This window comes from Camelus ferus, chromosome X (genome assembly GCF_009834535.1).
Source record: "Camelus ferus isolate YT-003-E chromosome X, BCGSAC_Cfer_1.0, whole genome shotgun sequence".
NCBI classification, from domain to species: Eukaryota; Metazoa; Chordata; class Mammalia; order Artiodactyla; family Camelidae; genus Camelus; species Camelus ferus.
In genome coordinates this window covers 11,856,051-11,869,643 of record NC_045732.1, presented here as the reverse complement: position 1 = coordinate 11,869,643, position 13,593 = coordinate 11,856,051, and the positions used below count along the sequence as shown (strand labels likewise).

At 45.2% G+C, this 13,593-nt stretch overlaps 1 protein-coding gene across 7 annotated transcripts in view; it reads left to right on the top strand.

The window, feature by feature from the left end:
- The window catches only part of LOC116662158, a 124,164-nt gene that overhangs the window by 4,054 nt on the left and 106,517 nt on the right, over nt 1-13,593 (top strand). The window contains exon 3 of one of the 7 annotated variants that reach the window (XR_004318145.1): nt 1,874-5,118. The exons of 5 other annotated variants lie outside the window; for them this stretch is intronic. The gene's annotated coding sequence lies outside the window, so the exon portion shown is untranslated. Of the gene's footprint in view, nt 1-1,690; nt 5,119-13,593 lie in introns of those variants that run through there. One more of the 7 variants, XR_004318140.1, reaches the window with a different exon arrangement.

The following is a 13,593-nucleotide window of genomic DNA, read 5'->3' as shown; positions in this document are numbered from 1 at the left end:
CCCTGGCTGGGAAGGTCGTGAATTCCCAAATGGGCTTAGAGCCGTGAACGCATCCAACGTGGAATGCCAGGTGGTTAAATATTTGCCTGTTTAGGTTAAGTCAGTCAATCCTCCGTCACTAAAATCAAACAGAACCCTCAGCCACCTTCTCTACAAGTGGAAGTTTGAAAATCTGAAAAAGTACGAGAATGTTTGGCTGTCAGCCTGCTCTTATTCACGTATGGCGTGCTGACTTCTAAAAACAATGTTTTTACGTGTGTCTGTTTACTCCGAGGCTTTTCTTAAGAGATTTCAAAGCAAACCCTAGAGGTAGGCGTTGCAAACATAACATTGTCTGGGCTAGACCAGCCTGTCATTAGAAGATGTGGATTTTGTTCCTCACCCAAGGTCGGCAGGGAAGTTTTTAGTTCTCAGATGCCAGAGAGGTTCACGGAGGATCTAAGCTGTGGTCCTGAGGGAACACAGGTGGATAATGCTGCCGGAAACGTGAACCCAGATGCCAGAAAGAGACATCCTTCATCTGAAAGAGAAGTTCAAATTCTGCGCCCCTGTGGTTGCTGTTTAATGGAATTTCTGAACTTGGACTTTAAAGGTTACGTTTTACCCAAGGAATCACAGGGATGGTTAGAAAGTAAGCAGGTTAGTAACTGTGATGACTGAAGAGGGATTTCATGAAAGACATGCGTAGTTCTGTTCCAAATTATGTCAGCGGGGTTTCCATTCATATCTGCAGTCTGAGCACGTGAGTGTCAATGAGTCAGTGCACAGTGTGAGGACCTAGAATCTCCAAAATTACACCTGATCACCTGGGTCAGTGTTCACGCTCTTAAAAGGGAGCTAAAGCTCACCTGCTGGTCTCTGGAACGTCCCGGGAACTCCAAGTACTGCAAAGTAACATGACTAATATTGTATCAAATCCCATCATGCGTGTCTCTGGACGTAAGAAATAATATTCTAGCGTCAGCTGTGACCTATGTCGGGTTAAAAACTGCTTAACACATTCACCTCATATGCTGTTAAAAAGAAGCACAAGAGATGTGACCATGAAAGAAAACTCAAATTTCAGGAGGATTCGATTTAAAGAGAGGAAAAATATATATCAACACAGGGAAGATAGCCAGTCTTTTATAATAACTCTCAATGGAAAATCACAACATCTAAATATTGTATAATTTTTTTTTTAGTTTTTGATAAAAATAAGATGAATTTTTAAAAAATAAATCAAGAGAGGGGTAAAAATCAAACATCAAACAAGGCTAGAAGAAAGTACTGCAGAAGGTTTGCAAATCCCTGGCTGATCATAGGAGGACATTCTAAAGTGGAGAGAGGCAGAGTCATAGGATTAACGGGTGACCAGAGCTGCCGACCGAAAAATGTAAGAATGTTAATGGAGTTATAATCAAAATAGAAACGCATTTACAGCAAGCAAGCAGAGCGCATCAGAAAAGGGCACAGCCATGGGGATTTCACACAGGGAGAAAAAAAAAATCTTTCTGCTAACTAATAATCAAAGAAATGGGACTGAGACCAAATGTGACGGAGTTTTGGGCCTTTTAGTTTTTTTTTCAAATCAGCCTGACAGCATAAAGATGAAATGTCCCATGCTGATGAGAGCATTGTAACGTTACGGTGTTAGAAACAATCAAATACTTTGGTCCTGTAATTCTTTATCTCGAAATTTATTTTTCAGAATTGAGTTTTGGGGACTATTGAATGCTTCATGGGCAAAATTACCCGGGGTCATGGGATGAAATGTGCTTCCCCGCCTCGCACAAATTCAGATGTTGACGTCCCAACCCCCAGGACCTCAGAATGGGGCTGTGTTTGGAGATGAAGGTAAAATGAGGTCACTAGGTGGGTCCTGATCCCACAGGAATGGGGTCCTTCTAAGAAGAGGAGATGAGGACCCAGACGCACATAGAGGGACGGCCACGGGAGGACACAGGGAGGACACGGCCGTCTACACACCAAGGAGACACCAGCCCTGCTCACGCCTGGTCTCAGATGCCAGCCTCCGGGACCGAGAGGGACAAATGTCTGTTGTTTAAGCCCAGCAGTCCGTGACACTCTGTTGTAATGACCCTATCGGACAATGACACCCGTGAGTCAGAGCAGTTTTTATCACAGAGAAATCCATAGAGATAACTTTCAACATCCGAAAAATCAGGGAACGTGTACTTCTAAGCAGGTCTGTTCATGGAAGGGAATTTTCAAACTTTTCATAAATAGTCAACGAAATGGGAGCATTGTGCCTAAATTTTAAGGATTATAAGCAGTCGTCCAAATTTTATAACACACTCTGGTCTTCATTGTATAACAAGATGACATTGCCCAAAAGGGAGGAAGATGTCCCCAAAAGGTGACATCTGGATTAGGATATTCTTTCCTATTTTTTTTTTCCCAATGTTCCACAGACGTTCTTGTAATGAGGACACAGACTTCAGAGCACGCCCTAAAAGATTTTGCAGGAGACACAGATTGAGAGATTTGGAAACCTGGTGGGGTTTTTTTGTTTTGCTTTTTTTGTTTGTTTTTATAAAGTGATGGATTAGGTTAGAATTATCTTAGACCTTGCTGAGGTCTGAGTTTATCTTAACTCCCTGGAGGGAAGTAAGAAAACACTTGGTAATTCTTACCTGAGAAATACAGATTGTTGCAGTCACCAGTCCTTATCGGTCCAAGGAGGAAGTTTGAAAACAGAAAGAAGATGTGACGAAATAAGAAACACAAGCCCCGACCTTGGAGGATGGCGGCTGCGGCGGTAATTCCTCCTTCACGGGTGACGAAGGCACCCTTGTCCCCCCCTCCGAGGCGTGTGTGGGGATCTGGCAAAGCGAAGCCACCGTGGATCTGGAAGAACCCATGTGGAGACGAGACTCAGAAAATCTGAAAGTCTCGTGACGAGGTGGCCACTAGCTTGTCTCATGATAAAGCCAGGGTTTTTTGTTTGTTTGTTTTTTAAAGTTGTTTGGTGCTGGCGAGGGAAGCAGGAGATTGAAACAATATGACAAGAAGCGTCTGTCTGTGTGTGGGTGACTGGGACACTGCACTGTACACCGGGAACAGACACATTGTAACTGGCTGTACTTCAATAAAAAGACTAAACACGTATCTATAAAATAGATAAACAAGGTCCTAATACGTAGCACGGAAAACTATATCCAATATCCTGTAACAACCTCTAACAATGCAGCACCCCACGGAGCCTGGTTTGGGGGCCACAGGCACTGCCCCACCCTACAAGGGGTGCAGACTTTACAGCGGGTCATCGGCAAGGCACTGTGGAAATCCTCCCGCTTTCCAGCTCCCGCTGCAGTGGCTTTGGGACTGGTACCCAGGTGCGTGGAGGTGTTGGGGGAAAACGGTCCATTCCAGCAGACTTTGAAATTGCAAGTCTGTCCGCCAAGGGGGTGCTGACGGAGTCCCGCCCCACCTCCCGCCGAGTGCCAGGCACCCGACATAGGGGTATTTGGATAAAGCAGAGAAAACCCTGGGACCCATGGACTCAGATTGCATGGAGGGGGGTGGACAACCCGCACTCAGAATTGTTAAGAGGATGTAAAGTACTGGGCACTAAACGAGGAATAACAACGTGGGAGGACCAGAGGCGGGAGAGCGTACCACAGCGTGTGGTCATTACCCATGTTCATAATTACATAGTCCCATGTCTGTAAGTATATATTAGCAGTTTATGTTACAGAATATATGCATGTGTTTATCTCTGTGATTATATAGGTCTATACACATATCTGTATGTACCTATATTAGGTCCCCCAGGAGGGGTGGAATTTAAGTAGACGCAGGGAAGGCGTGACCTTCAGGTGTGTGGGGACGTGGCGGGGACGGCGTGGCTGGCGTGGCTGGGGGGTGCAGCAGGGCTAGGGTGCGGTCCCGGAGGACCTCGAAAGGATTTTGCTTCTTAATCCGGGTTGGGTTGCCAGACTGAATAGATAAAAAAGCAGGACACTCACTTAAATTTGAATTTCAGACAAACAACAAACTATTGTTTTAGTGTAAGGATGCCCCGTGCAATATTTGGGATGTACTTAGACTGAGCACCCAGCTGAATTTGAATTTTAGTGTCAGCATGTTCCATGCAATCTTTGGATTTACTTATGCTTAACGCCTGGATGAATTGTAATCTCAGATAAACAGTAAAAGTATGTCCATAAAATATGTGGGACTTACAGGAAACGTTCAGTTGAATGAGAATTTCAGATAAACACTGAATCATTATTTTATTCTAAATATGTCCCATCCAATCTTTGGGGCATAGTAACACTAAATGCTGAGTTGAATTTGAATTTCAGATAAACCACGAATAATCTTTTTTATAGTGTAAGTCAGTCCCATTCAATATTTGAAACCTGCTTAGTCTAAAAAGTCATTTGTGATTGATCTGAAATTACCATTCAATCAGCCTCCTTCGTCATTTTATTTGGCAACCCTAACTCTGAGCAAAATGCAGAGTTACTGTCGAATTTCGATTTTAAAAGGGTTCCTCTGCCTGCTGAGTTGAGAATAAGATTCGAGGACCTACAGCAGTGGTTAGAACCAGCTGGAGCTTTAGAAAACTCTGCGTGTACCCGGGCTTCACCACAGCCCAACTGAATCTAGTCTCAAGGAATGGGGACCCAGGCGTAGATATTTCTGTCATTCCCTCAGGGGACTCTGGTGCATATTGACAGCTGAGATTCCCAGCAGAAGGCTGCTGGAGTTATGCAGAGAGACATGATGGGGGTGTCATGAATTAATGAAGGCTGGGGCACTGAAGCTGTGACACGGTGAGAGACTGTCATAATTATACGACGTGGAACCTTCCTCTAAACCCACAGAATGTACAGCACCAGGAGTGGACCATCATGTAGACCAAGGACTGTGGGTCATGATGATGTGTCAATATTGAGTCACTTGTTGTGATAAATGCAGGATGTTAATCATGGGGGAAGCTGGGTGCACAGCTAGAAAGGGTACATCAGAACCATGTGTACGTTCTGTTGATTTTTACTGTTAGCTCTCCTCTAAGGAATAGTCCACTTAAAAAAATAGAAAGAGTGAAATAAAAGCATGTGCAGCAACATGGATGGACCTACAGATGATCATACTAAGTGAAGTCAGTCAGACAGAGAAAGAGAAATATCACATGGTATCACTTATATGTGGAATCTAAAAAAATGGCACAAATGAACTTATTTACAAAACAGAAAGAGACTCACAGACATAGAAAACAAACTTATGGCTACCAAAAGGGGAAGGGAGAGGAAGGGATAAAATAGGAGTTTGGCATGAGCAGATACACACTACTGTACATAAAACAGATAAACAACAAGGTCCTACTGTAGAGCACAGGGAACTCCAATATCTTTTAATAACCTATAATGGAAAATAATATGAAAAAATAATATATAATTGAATCACTTTGTTGCACACTTGAAACTGACAGTGTTGTAAATCAACTCTACTTCAGTAAAAGAAATAAATGGATGCATAACTTTACAACCGTTTGAAGAAGTAAACAAGGATGACCTCTGCACATGATTGTTGGAAAGATCTCCAGGTAATATTGATAAGGGACAACTTAGAGTGTAAGGTCTGTTTGTGTCATGTAAAAGCAAAGGTGATTCCGAAGTCGTTGAGTTTGAGCTTATATTACTATCTGTTTAATACAATAATAGTAATGGGCTAATAGACTTACAAAAAAGGGTAACCACAAGCCAGAAACTGACAGTTGAGTCACAAAAACTAAATAAAATCCAAGATAAGACAAAGGAAGATTATAAAACCACAAAAGGAAGAAGAAAGGAGCGAAGAGGAAATACCAAATCAACTGCAAAAACTAAGTTCAAAATGGCAGTAAACACACATTTGTCATTAATTACTGTAAATGTCAGTGGACTAAATGCTCCAATCAAAAGACACAGAGTGGCAGACTGGATAATGAAGCAAGCACCTTCAATATGCTGCATACAGGAGACCCACTTTAGGGAGAAGGACACATACAGACTGTGAGGATAAGAGGATGGAAAAAAGGATAGTCCATGCAAATGGAAAAGCCAAGAAAGCAGGTGTAGCAGCACTGATTCTGAAGTCGTTGAAAATCCTGAGTGGGTCCGCAAAGCAAGGCTTTCCTATAAAGAGGGGCATTGATTCGGGGCCGTGGCGGGCGTTACCCAGGGCAGATGAAACATTCACTCTTTTCAGCTCATCCTCTTCTATTCAGTTTGTTTCCTCCCAGGCGATGCTGTGTTATCATAATTTTTTAAAATAAAGGAATCATGAGAGCTGCCAGGTTCTGAAGGTACGTGCGGTCCAGTTTCCGGCCATGTCCAAGGGTCATAAAGTCCATGAGGTCCCAGCATGGTGATGAAACAGGAGAAGTGCCATTGTCATTGGCAAAACAGGTCGAAGAGTATTATTTCCAGACAACTGGTGCAGTCATACTTTTTTTTTTATAGACAGAGAGATAGTAACAGTATTATTAATGCCCAACAGAGATGACGGACTGTCTTAGTTTAAAAGGGGGGGGGGAGGGGAGACTACAAACTACATGTAGACACATAATTAGGACCACTTTTGTTGTTCCTACAGTTCAGTCTGTATCCGTGAAGACGATGGAGGCAAAAATAAAACAGAACCAAAAAGACACCTAAAATAAAGACATGGTAGAAAACCATATACTCTGTATTCAGTGGAGTTAGAGATTTCCCACTTTAATTTTTTTTTATGGTTTCTTGGGTATAATCAGACCAACCCACGTGAGCCCCCAAATGATGGGCTGTGAATACCTCATGCCGCTAATTACTGTTTATTTTTGAATTCATAAGAACGCTTCTTATTGTTAAGATGCCTTGAGATATGGGAGGGAAGGAAAACACCCACAGAGAGGAAACGAAACCGTGCAGTCCATGTCCTTCTAAGGAAAAGACGTGGCTGGTTGGTAAGATAAGACTCAGCTCTGCTCTTGGGAAAGACAGCAACGCAGCTAACTTTGTTTTACCAGGATTTGGATCTGGGGCGGGAGAGGTAAAGAACGTGGGGGAGCTTTGCAGGCACCAGGGGGGTTTGCCACTTTGCAACCGGGCAGTGTTTGTGCTGTTGACACTGCGAGGTATGAGATTTCTGCAGAACTGATGGGATTCTGGAATCCTCTGTCTGTCCAGTGTAGGAGTGAAGATCCTGTAGGCACTGGGTCTGGAGGGGGTCGAGGGTTTTGTTTTGAGAGTGCCCCCCTCCCCAAAACAGCTGGGCAAAATAAGGAAGCAGAGCCCCAAAGAATGGCATATGAAGACCCACCTGGAACTAGGAAAACTCAGCTCCTGGTGGGGGACAGCCTTCCCACCGGGTGGACTCGTGTCACTGAGGTAACAACATGTCATGCAGGTCATTGTTACAATTGTTCAGACTAACACCCTGAGGAATACAGAGACCCTATTGAATAGTGGAAGATGTCCGTGCGTCTAAAGCCTTCTGTGCAGGAGGGAGCAGGTGCAGCACAGCCCTGGGAAGGACAGAGAGAAGTGGAAAGGGCGATGGTGTTTTTTGTTTTGTTTTGTGGGAAAGTTGCAGAAGGGGTAGGTCTCAGTGAAGGGCATGACCATGCAGCACAAGAACTGTGAGTCAGCACATTCTTACAAAATGTGGGCACACTTGAATAAAAACAGGCAATGCCAGAAGTATCCAAAATGAGCCCACAAACTTGCCATCTGATGGACGTTGAAAGAACGAGAAGTTTCCACCTATGTTCAGAAAGCAAAGAGGCCAGCCTTACCTCATCTGTGGACTTAACAGCAAAGATACGTCCACATGGTAAAATGAACAACAGGAAGTATTCAGCACGCGTAGATGGTGTGTGTCTGGGGCCGGCGCCGCCACCAACAAGACAATGTGTTTGCATACTAAACAGTGGAACTTTAGGACAAGACAGGGGTTTGGTATCATTTGTTTTGAATTTTCCTGAATCCGAGGCTGCCCTCTTAGGCGAGAAGGAACATGAGGCGAGGGCTCCCGATAAGCTTGAAGTTAAAAATACGGAGAGACAGAGACCTTCGTGGGTGGAGGGTGTTCTGTGGTGTGAGATCCCTGAGGAGTACAGAATGAAAAAAAGAAAACAATTTAGAAGTGAAATTTAATCTGCTGAACGGATGCACACAGAGCTGGAGTTCACTGAACATCAGACATGGACCCTAAGCTGTGAAAAGCGAGGAGTGGCTGTGGGTTTGTCCGGAGACAGTGAGAAGGCTTCCAGATTTCCAGAAGAGTCACAGGAGTGTTCAAGGGATGGAGATGTGTGGCTTGGAGGGTGATGCACCCGTCAATGGATCCAGCCTTCCGTGGGGGCAGACGGGGCATTTTATTGCAGACCATGAAGCCGCTACGACTGGAGGATGTGGATCTACATTGTACAATGTACTAGAAAATGTTTATTAATCTCATATTTCTAATGTGTTACCACTGAGGAATATGGAGGTATCTGGATGAATGTGAATTCCCGGCAGGGGGTTCAACAATCTTTGCCCAAAAGGTTGAGATTCTAGCATGTCTTTATAAAGTTGATGGACATGAGGTTCAGATCTTGGGTTAAATAGTGACGCCACCCCCCTCCCCCTAAAAAATGATATGTCTTCTTGGAACCTATCAGTGGGAACTTATTTGGAAAAGTGGTCTTTGCGAATGTGATTAAGGACCTTGAAATGAGATTATCCTGGATGAAACACGTGGGCCTTAGATTCAGTGATGCATGGATGCATGTCCTTATATGAAAACGGTGGGGGGGGGGGTGAAGAAACGCACACAGAGGAGAAAGCATTGGTTAGAAGGAAGCAGAGATGGGAGTGATGTCCCTACAAACACAGGACCAGCAGAGCTGCTGGCTGCCAGCAGACACTGGGAGAGGAGAGAGGCTGAAAAAGACCTCCCTCAGAGGCTCTGGAAGGAGCCAGCCCTGCCCACACCGTGACTCTGGACTTCTGGTCTCCAGAACAATGGGACAATACATTTCTGGTGCCTTCAGTCCCCGCTCTTTGGGGCACTTTGTTCCAGCAGCCCCAGACATCCAGCACATCAGCTTGTCTTACTTTAGATCCGTGTGAGAATTTGATGAAATGGGTTGAGCCGCTTCCTGTTAAGGACAGACTGCATCCTCGCAGGCACCCCCAAGCTGGCCATCAGTGTTCAGGATGTCGCTGTCAGGGCTCACGTTGCTGTCAGGGCAAAATGATGGGGAGGGGTGCCGGGGGGCTGGGAGGCGGTCTGCCAAGGTGTCACAACCCAGGCTGATGGTGCAGGAATGTTCCAGGATCCAGCCCACCCATGAAGCATGCACTTGTCGCAGAATGATGGCTTCAGTTGGCAGGTGCACTGTTGGTGGGAATGTAAATTGGTGCAGCCGCTGTGGAAAACAGGATGGAGGTTTCTCAAAAAACTGAAAATGGAACTACCATATGACCCAGCAATTCCACTCCTGGCATATAACTGAAAAAAAAAAAAAGGAAATACTAGCCTGAAAATATACACACACCCCCATGTTCTTAGTAGCATTATTTACAACAGCCAAGATGTGGAAGCAACCTAACTGTCCATCAGCAGATGACTGGATAAAGAAGATGTGGTGTATTTATAGAATGGAATACTACTCAGCCAGGAAAAAGAATGAAATCATGCCATTTGCAGCCACATGGATGGATTTGGAGCACATTATGCTAAATGAAATAAGCCACACAGAGAAAGACAAATACTGTACAATATGACATATATATGGGACCTGAAAAATACACACGAATATAAGAAAATAGAAGCAGATTGACGGATCTAGAGAGCAGCCTAGTGGTGGCCAGTGGGGAGAGGGCAGGGGAAGGAGGTTAGGAGGTACGAACTACTAGGGACAAAATAAATAAGCTACAAGGACATACTGTCCTGCATGGGGCTTACAGCCAATATTTTATAGTAACCACAAATGGACTCTAACCTTTAAAAACTGTGACTCACTATATTGTATACCTGTAAATTCTATAATATGCTGCAGCAAGTAAACTTCAATGAAAAATTTAAATTTCCAAAAAAAAAAAATGAACAGTTTCAAAACTCCGACCTCCCTTTGGAGCTAGTGTTACCGATTTTCTTGCTCTCAGAGTTCTTTGTAGGACTGTGTCTGCCGTGGGCAGAGACCCAGAGGACACCAGCAGCGTCGCCGTCAGGGCTCACAACCAGCGGCGCGGCGTGTCATTGTTCCCTGCATCGCGGTGGCTGTGGGGTGGCCGTGGGGCTGCGGTGAGCTGGGGCCCCAGGGAGCCGTTGCTCGCGAGGCAGGCTCACGCGTGTGCTCCCACAGCTGGCTGCCACCCGGTGCCACACCAGCCTGGGGACATTCACGGGAAGGCGGCCAGAAAAGTCGAATGTAGGAAAGGGCTGGATTCCTTCCCCCCCCCCCGTCATGAATAGACACGAAAGTGTACGAGTGGTGCCCTCTGTCTTCCCACTGACCCTCGGGTTTTTCATGAGCTGCCATGAGGTTAGTCCCATATGTAGATAGAGCGAGTCCTATTTTTGTTTTTGGTTTTCTCAACGTTTACTTATATTATTTTTTAATTGAGGTAGAGTCGATTTACAATGTGGTGTTAGTTTCTGGCGTACAGCATAGTGATTCAGTTATACGTAATGAATTGCTTTTCATTATGGTTTATTATACGAATATTGGGTATAGTTCCCTGTGCTGTACAGTAGGTCCTTGTTGTTTATCTGTTTTATATACAGTAGTGTGCATCTGCTCATCCCAAACGCCCACTTTATCCCTCCCTCGTCCCCGAGCCGGTCCTATTTTGGAATGAGCATTCAGAGGTCACCCCATCGAGAGCTGGAACGCGATGACTTGAAGACGGCTCGGCAGGGGCTGTCCTGGGGACCACCTCCATGTGGCCTGGGGGCTGGTTTCCAGCAGGGGGCATCCCTGAGGAAACGGGAGGAGGCCACCCAGGGTTTCCTAATCTCGTCTTGGAAGCGTCCCTTCCATCAGGTTCTGTGATGTTGTGGACTGAACTGTGTTCCTGCAAAATTTATATCTTGGTGTCCTAACCCCTAGCATCTCAGAATGTGCTTGTATTAAGAGATGGGGTCTTGAAAGAGGGGATGAAGGTAAAATGAGGTCACTAGGTGGGTCCTGATCCTATAGAAGGGGGTCCTTATAAAGAAGAGGAGATGAGGACCCAGACACACACAGAGGGACGCCCACGGGAGGACGCAGGGAGGAGACGGCCGTCCACACACCAAGGGGAGAGGGCTCAGGAGACACCAGCCCTGCTGACACCTGGGTCTCAGATTCCAGCCTCCAGGACCGGGAGGAATAAATGTGTGATGTTTAAGCCACCCCCTCCACCCCCCCGTCCATGATGCATTGTTATGGCGGCCCGAGCAGACCAAGATGGGTGGGATGTAGTAGGTTTATCTCAGCTGCAAGGGGAGGGGCTTGGACTCCACTTCTTAATGGAGGCCCGGCGAGGTAAGGACCTGTGGGTGGGAGATGTCAGGTCGTCTCTGGAAAATGCAATCAGCTGCAGCATCCTTAGGAGGCGTGTTTCTCAGGGATGGTGGAAAAAGGAGACGTGACCCATTTGAAGTACTCTGACTGCTCTGCACTGCGTTGGAGCAGCTGTCACGTACCACTGAAGCCCGAAGGACGTTCATCTGATACCCCTTCCTTAATATCGTCACCCCGACTTGTCACACTCTGGCCACCAACACCCAACTCCACCCCTAACACTTCCTGCTTTCGTTTGCACTCAAAAGCCATCTGAAGGTTTTCAATCTTGAAGGGTAAACGAGACATGTTTTGAGGTTTGGGAGGTTCAAGAAAGTTGTTTGTTTTTTTTTTTTTGAAGTTTTTATCCTGCCATAAAATCAGAACAAAAGTTTACCATTTGCAACAAGCTCGATGGATGTGGAGGGCATCATGCTAAGCGAAATAAGTCAGACAGAGAAAGACAAATAGCGTGTGATATGTCTTATAGGTGGAATCTAAACAGATACGACAAACTAGTGAATGTAAGAAAACAGAAGCAGACTCACAGAGAACAGAGAACAAGCTAGTGGGGACCACTGGGGAGAGGGAAGAGGGAGGGCAAGACAGGGGGAGGGGAGTCAGAGGTACAAACTACTACGTATAAAGTAAATAAGCTACCAGGATACATTGTACCACACGGGGAGCACAGCCCATATTTTACGATAACCATAAATGGAGCATAATCTTTAAAAATTGTGAATCACTCTACTGTACACCTGTAGCTTATAAAATATGATATATCAACTCCACTTCAATGAAAAAAAATTTTTTAAGCCCTGGCTCATCCACTTTCCCCCTCGTTAAAAAAAAACACTCTAAAAGAAAATACACAATTTATTCAAAATTCATTAAAAATTGTCTAGGGACTTTGTGTATTATTTCTCTTCCAGAGCATGTAGTGCACAGAGTCATGCTCGACTCCGTGAATGCGGCATGCCACTGACCGGGACAGCAACAGCCTGCCTGGAGAGACATGCTGGCAGGGCACTAGCCAGGTGGCCGGTGGCGGCAGCCCCAGGGAGATGGGCACGACTCAGATCCTCCTCCAGCATCTGTGTCGTCCTGCCCGTCGCTCCGTGGGCACCATTCCCTGCTGTGCACGTTCAATGCAGCCCGCTGAATACTTCCCCACTAACCTCTAGCCCAGAGTTCTTCAACCCTGGCACCAAGGGTGTTTGGGCCAGGATGATTCTTTGCTGTAGTGGGGACTGTCCTGTGCACTGTTGGGTGTCGAGCAGCCGTCCTGGTCTCCCCACCCACCAGATGCCAGGAATGAGGCCGCAGCCCCAATTGTGACAACCAAAAAGGTCCCAGACGTTGCCAAGTGTCTCCTGGAAAGAGAGGGCATTGCTGCTGGTTGAGAACCACTGGCTTAGCACAATGTATTGTTGGTATTCAACACAGATCACAGATACAATTTTTATATGTGGGTGTGTGTATATAGGTTTAGGGAGATACATGGATAGACGGGTAGGTAGATAGGTAAATACATAGATTAGATGGATGGATGGATAGGTAGACAGACAGACAGACAGATATGATGGATGGACGGATGGATGGATGGATGGATACATGGATGGATGGACAGATGGATAGATAGACGGATGGACGGATGGATAGATTAGATGGATGGATGGATGAATAGTTACATAGATGATAGATATATAGAATTACATATTAGACACTTTTCATATATAGTAGACAAATTATATACAGAGAGAAAGTCCCAAATTTATCTTTTTTAATTTGGCTACAATTTTCATTTAAACAAAACCCTCCTTATCTTGACTTGTCTCCATTTAACCTTGAAAGAAAAAATAATCCTACATACGTAGCTCACATCCAGGTGTCTGTCCTCTGAGGAGCATAGTCAGTCAACTAAGTCATAATCACAGTGTGTAGGCAAAACCTCAAACCCACACGCTTTGTGAAGTTCTCAAATTTGAAACAAATTCCATTCAGGGAAGCTGAAATTATATTTTTATAGAAACATCATGCAGCAGGAAATCCAATGCCTAAATCAAGGGTTGGGGTGCATAGCT